Raw genomic sequence first — 6,413 nt, 5'->3', positions numbered from 1 at the left:
TCTGTCTTAGCCCTTGTACACGCGGTCGGAGATTCAGACGGAATGTGTCCTATCGGACCGTTTTGTCGGATATTCCGACTGTCTGTGGTCTGCATTGGACTTTCCGTCGGAATATCCAACGGACCAAGTTTTCCAACTTGCCGGTAAAATTTTCCGACAAAATGCTCCGATCGGACATACTCCGATCATGTGTAGCCTACTCCGACGGACAAAGTGCCATGCATGCTCAGATCAAATTCCTAGACCAAAGCTATTGGCTACTAGCCTGAACGTAGTCCCGTCGTAACGAAATAACGTCATCACGTTATGTACAATCGATTTTCCAACAACTTAGTCCGACCGTGTGTATGCAACATCACTTCCGGACCTCTTCCGGAATTAATCCGTCGGAATTACTCCGACGGATTTGGAAGTCGGAAGCTCCGTCCGTGTGTACAAGGGCTAATAGTAGATATAGAATATATAAAGAGCATATTATATGACATTAAAGTGTATTTTTTATGTATTAATTTAGATTTGGATATTTGAGGGGTTGCCGTCTTTGTTCCTTGACTTTTGTCCCTTGGACTGAAAGGAAGGGAAAAATCTCAAAATATGAGTTGTCAACAGAGCAGGAATAGAGAAATATTCCATTGGGGCTCCAATCAAATGAAAACGCAATTTCAAGATTTACCAGAAACACTTTAACACTGGACATGAGGGTTTCCATTGTATTCAGTTGTGCCTATTCACACCTGAGCAGGTTGTCTCTTGACGTTCATCACTCCACAAAAAGTACGTGAGATTCTTTTGGGCAACAGTCACTCGTTTTTTACCCAAATATACTTCAGTTGGAGCATTTTTCAATTTTCTTGCCTAGTAACTGACATTCCAAACATGAAAACAACTATACAAACACACAAAAAAAGCCTAAAAAATGACCAAAGATACTCAGCTCAAGTGGAAATGTGACTTAAGAAGGACTTTACCTCATTTTGGAGAAATTTCCCCTTATTTCCTGTTCTGTCCGGAGGAGAGGAGTTTAGGAAAATCTCCCCAATGGGACACAGATAGCAAACAAAAAAACGAAAGGAGTTTTTACATTTCCCTGCTCTACCAAAAATTAAAAAAAATGGATCTACATATACCATAACCACTTAAAGTGATTTTAAAGTCTCATTTAAAAAAAGAAATAACAAACATGTTATACTTACCTGCCCTGTGCGGTGGATTTGCACAGAGCAACCCGGATCCTCCTCTCCTCGGGTCCCTCTTTGCAGCTCCTGGCCCCTCCCTCCTGTCGAGTGCCCCCAACACCAAGCAGCTTCCTATGGGGGCACCCAACCTGAGCTGCAGCGCCGTGTGTCCTCTCTTTCTCCTGATTGGAAAACTGACTTTGATTGACAGCCGTGGGAGCCAATAGCGCCACTGCTGTGTCTCAGAAAATCAGGGGGGAGAGTCCTGGGTGGCTGAGGGACACCGCTGAACAGAGATGGGGCTCAGGTAAGTATTAGGGGGTGCTGGGGAGGCTGCTACACACAGAAGGCTTTTTATTTTAATGCACATAATGCATTAAGATAAAAAAAAAAACCTTCTGACTTTACAAATCTTTGTGCAATTGTATATTGATTGGTTTGTGCAAAAGTTATAACATCTACAAACTATGGTATATATACTGGATTAAAAAAAAAATTATACTAGTGTAGCACTAACCCCGAAGGAGCTGCTGGTTAGATTGGGCTTACCATTACCTTCTTTCTCCTCACTTCACATCTAGGGATGTCCCGTGGTAGATGGCCCAGTAACAACAGATCCACTTGAATGGATTTTATTTGCAAAAACGTAGCCAATAAACAGTCTCTTAAAATGGGATCAGAGGGTTGGAAAGGAAGTTCAGGTACTCTTAGTGTCAAAGTCAATGTTAAAGAACTTGCAAACTTTGACCGCATCCAGAGAATAGCCAATCGCACCTGGATGATCACTCAAGTTGGAAGTCCCTCTCTCACAAGGCCTAGCAGGCAACAAGGTGCTTACTCAGGAACAAGTCTCTGCCACAGACGTTGTTGTAGAACATGTAGGAAAACGAAACTTGTAGAACACTCATGTGATACCTGGATCTTTCAGCCAGCTTGGCGATATCCACGAGACCAGATTCTCTTGGGTACTTCAGCCCTTCCAGGCTCTTGCTAAGAAACCAACCTGTATGTGGTCTTCTTCTGAAGAGTCCTCCCCTGGAATGCTACGAAGACACTGAGTCTCTCCCAAACCAGAGACAGCACCCAAACACCTCACAATCCTCCTTTAGTTTCCTTGCCTCAGGCTAGCCAGCCCCCAGACAACAATATCGGGTGGATCCGCACCCCAGGCCATAGCCTTCCTGGGGGCTGGTCAGGAGTACCAGGACCATGAAATCAGTACATCCTTCTGGACCGGAACCCCCGAATCACGTGACATCTGCATCTTAAATACCCTCTCCCAGAGAGCACAGCAAGAGCGCCACTCCCACTGGGCGGGCTCCAAGAGAGAGTAACTTAAGCGCCCAACCAGACCATAGTTCCACGCCTGCCAGAAGCGACAGTGCCCCCTGTGGCCAACATCTCATAGCCCAGTCAGACTGATGCTGAAGTCCAAATTTAGACAATTGTACCCAAACCAAACTACAGTTCAGGTGTAACCTTAACTTTGAAAAACACATAGCGCGTGCTCTTCAGGAGCCGGCGCTACACTAGTAATGGCGGTGATCAGCGACTTATAGTGACACTATAAGTTGCTGATCACCATGAGAAATCTGACACTGACGCAGAGGGGGAACTGACTGACTGACATCACCAGTGACTCTAATGCCGCGTACACACGGTTGGACTTTCCAACGGGAAATGTTCGATGGAGCTTGTTGTCGGAAAGTCCGACCGTGTGTATGCTCCATCAAACATTTGCTGTCAGAATTTCCGGCCACAAATGTTTGAGAGCAGGTTCTCAAATTGTCCGGCAACTTCACTTGTTGTTGGAAAGTCCGATCGTGTGTACACAAGTCCATTGCACAAAAGCTCACACATGCTCGGAATCAAGCAGAAGAGCCACACTGTCTATTGAACTTCATTTTTTTTGGCTGGTCGTATGTGTTGTACGCCACCGCATTCTTGACGCTCAGAATTTCCAACAACATTTGCGTGACCGTGTGTATGCAAGGCAAGTTTGAGCCAACATCCTTCGGAAAAAAATCCACGGTTTTGTCGGAAATTCCGATCGTGTGTACGTGGCATAATACAGTGATCATTGCTAATACTATACACTGTCACTGCACTGGGAAGAGGTTAACATCAGGGGTGATGATAGTGTTACCTGTGTTCCTAACAAGTGTAATGTGTGCTGCTTTTACTAATAGATGTCACAGTTTTTTCATCCTGCTTTGCAGGGAGAAAAAAAAAAAAGCAGCCATATCACTGTTCTCTGTACAGAGCTCTGTGTTGTTAGTAGAAACAGGGCCCTTTGCTGTGATTCGCTTAGCCGATCAGCAGGTCTCAGCTATCAATCGTTGGTCAGGACCTGCTGACCGGCTGACAGCACAGCTTGGGCAGGGGTGTGCGCGCCCTATACTCGAAAATGTTGGATCACATACATGTACGTGATCTGGTGCCCACAAAGCCACCCTGCCGCAGTATATATACTTGGGTATATAAGTGCTTAAAGTGGAACTTCTTCTACTTGTAATGAATACGCATTTTTGGAGGGGGGGGGCACCTAGTGTTGACAGGTACCCGCTCCTACCTCCGCCTAGGTGATCCCAGTGGAAGTTGGTCAACCCATGGCCCTCCCCACCGCCTACAACCTCCTGGGACATGTCACAGGTCCCAGGAGGTTGCGGGACCATTCACAGAGGACAGTGCGGCTCGTGCATGTGCAGTCACGAGCTGGATATCAAGCCGCATGGAGTCTCAGCTGACTTTCCACAGTCAACATGGTGGCCCGGGGACCCGTAGACTGGCGAAGAACCGGCCCGGGTGAGGACAGCGTTAGATCTAGTGTCTATATAGATATCTATCTATCTATCTATCTTATATATATATATATATATATATATATATATATATATATATATATATATATATATATTGTTTTTTTGCTTGCTTGCACATGATTGTTATTCTCAAAGCTAAAGGTAAATTCCCATTCGTTTTTAATAAATCAACCTCATAGACGTACACTGAAGGGAGGAACAGAGAAGCAAAGCTACTGTGCAGTTATGTACCATTAACCACTTGCTGACCGTGCTGCGTACATTTACTAAAGCACAATGGCACCATTGCACGAAATCCCGTACTTGTATGGGGCGTGCCCGCGCGCTCGCGACCATCGGATTCGTTTCAGAACCGATCAAGCTTCAGGTCCAGGCCAATGATTTATGACCTGGACCTGCTGATCGGTTCTGGCGATTGAAATCCTCCCCTGTCTGTGTAAGTGTAAACGTGATGTGATCTCTCCTCGTGGAATACTTTTCGTATACCTTTCGAGAGGAGAGAGAACATCTCACAGTAAGTTGCACCAACACTAGTACACGTAGGTACACTTGTCACCCCCGATCGACCCCCCAGTTAACCCTTTCACTCCCTGTCACTGTGTCACCCAGTACAGTTGTCAGATTTTTCACTGATCACTGTACTCAGCGTTAGGGCAGTTAGTGGAAGGCCCAGGTAGCTTTAGGGTACCCCCTAACCCCCCTGCCCCCTCAATAAAGGTTTAACCCCTTAATCACCCCCTGTCACGGTTGATCACCGTATTAGTGTTACGGGTGACACTGGTTAGGTAGTTATTTTTTATAGTGTCAGGGTACCCGAAGTATATCACTTAAATAAAGGTTTAACTCCTGATCACATGGCGGGTGATATCAGTTTTTAGCGTCAGTCAGGGTCTGTGTCGCCCCAGGCAGTATCAGATTATTGCCAGTAGCGCAGTAACACCCATACACGCACCATACACCTCCCTTAGTAGTATAGTGTCTGAATGGACCAATATGTGATCTGATCAGATCTATACTAGCGTAGTTTAGGGTTCCCAAATGCAGTGTTAGCGGGATCAGCCCAGATACCTGCTAGCACCTGCGTTTAGCACCTCCGCCCAGCCCAGCCCAACCCTGCCCACCCAAGTGCAGTATCAATTGATCACTGTCACTTACAAAACACATAACTCGCTGTGTCAGGCCTGATCCCTATGAACACTAACAGTTTTTTTGGTAGTGTTTGAAGCAGTCGCTGACAGTCAGGTGCTCTTTTTTCCTGTGAGTCTCACTAGTGTACCAGTAAATTTAGAGGCGACAATGTCCAATTGAAGGTACATTAGTGAAGAGGCCTACACGTTTCTGAGCATGACAGATGAGAGTGAAGAGGAAGTCACTCATCTGTCAGATTCAATAATAAAAACAACACGGAGTGCTGGCGCTTGAGACCCTAAATGTCTAATTGGATCAGTCTAGTATTATAAATACATTCAGAATTATAAAAGTACTTTAAACAGCGTAATAGATCCAGATGGAGTCACTTGCTGGCTGCAACAAATGGGGGACCCATGGAGTATCTGCAGTATCACTGGCGGCAGCTCATATATAGAAAAAAAATATGTACAGGAGCGCCAAGTCATATCATTGACATTTACTTGTTTTAAATAAATAAATGCATTTTATTGACTTGGCGCTCCTCTACATGTTTTTATCTGTCAGATTCAGGCTCAGAATACGATGCTGTAGACAGCAGCTGCACCCTGACAGATAGCGCTGATGACGGAGTAGTGGTCCCTGTCAAGGTCAGGCGTACCCGACCCTGTTCTTCTGCTGTTGTTGAGGTCCAAGAACCGCAGGGCTCTCGTATGGAGCAGAGAGCCAGTACTAGTGCCGCTCATCCTTCTGGTGAACTGGCAAGCACCAGCAGCCTAGTACATCCTGGTAGTACTCAAACCAGCACTGCAGTATCACGCAGTGACATGGTGAGTCCCATAAGTGCAGTTCAAGCTGGTGAGGTGGCAGGCAGAACTAGTGTCCTGCTGCCACCAAGAAGACAAACACAGCCCGTCGAGCCCATAGTGCCCTTCCTGCTGCATTTGCCAATCTGAATTGGGAGCCCACCACTTCTGCATCACCTGTACTTCTCCATTCACTGGCCAGCCCGGAATTCAGGTGGAAACAGTTGATTTTACTTCACTAAATTTTTATTCGCTGTTTTTCATGGAAGATCTCTATAGATCTATTGTGGACCAAAGCAATTTGTATGCTGGTCAATTCATCGCCTCTATTCTCCAGTTGACCCTTGCCAGAGATTGGAAACCTTTTACGGTTTCTGAATTTAAGACCTTCCTGAGCCTATCCCTCCTCATTGGCATAGTTAAAAAAAATGGAGTTGCGATCATATTGGTCTACTGACCCAATTCACCATATGCCCGTGTTC

The sequence above is a fragment of the Lithobates pipiens genome, unplaced genomic scaffold (assembly GCF_037356315.1).
Source record: "Lithobates pipiens isolate NorthernLeopardFrog02 unplaced genomic scaffold, aLitPip1_a1.2 Scaffold_30, whole genome shotgun sequence".
In the NCBI taxonomy this organism is placed as follows: Eukaryota; Metazoa; Chordata; class Amphibia; order Anura; family Ranidae; genus Lithobates; species Lithobates pipiens.
The sequence above is the reverse complement of the archived record's forward strand: the minus strand, read 5'-3'. Positions refer to the sequence as shown.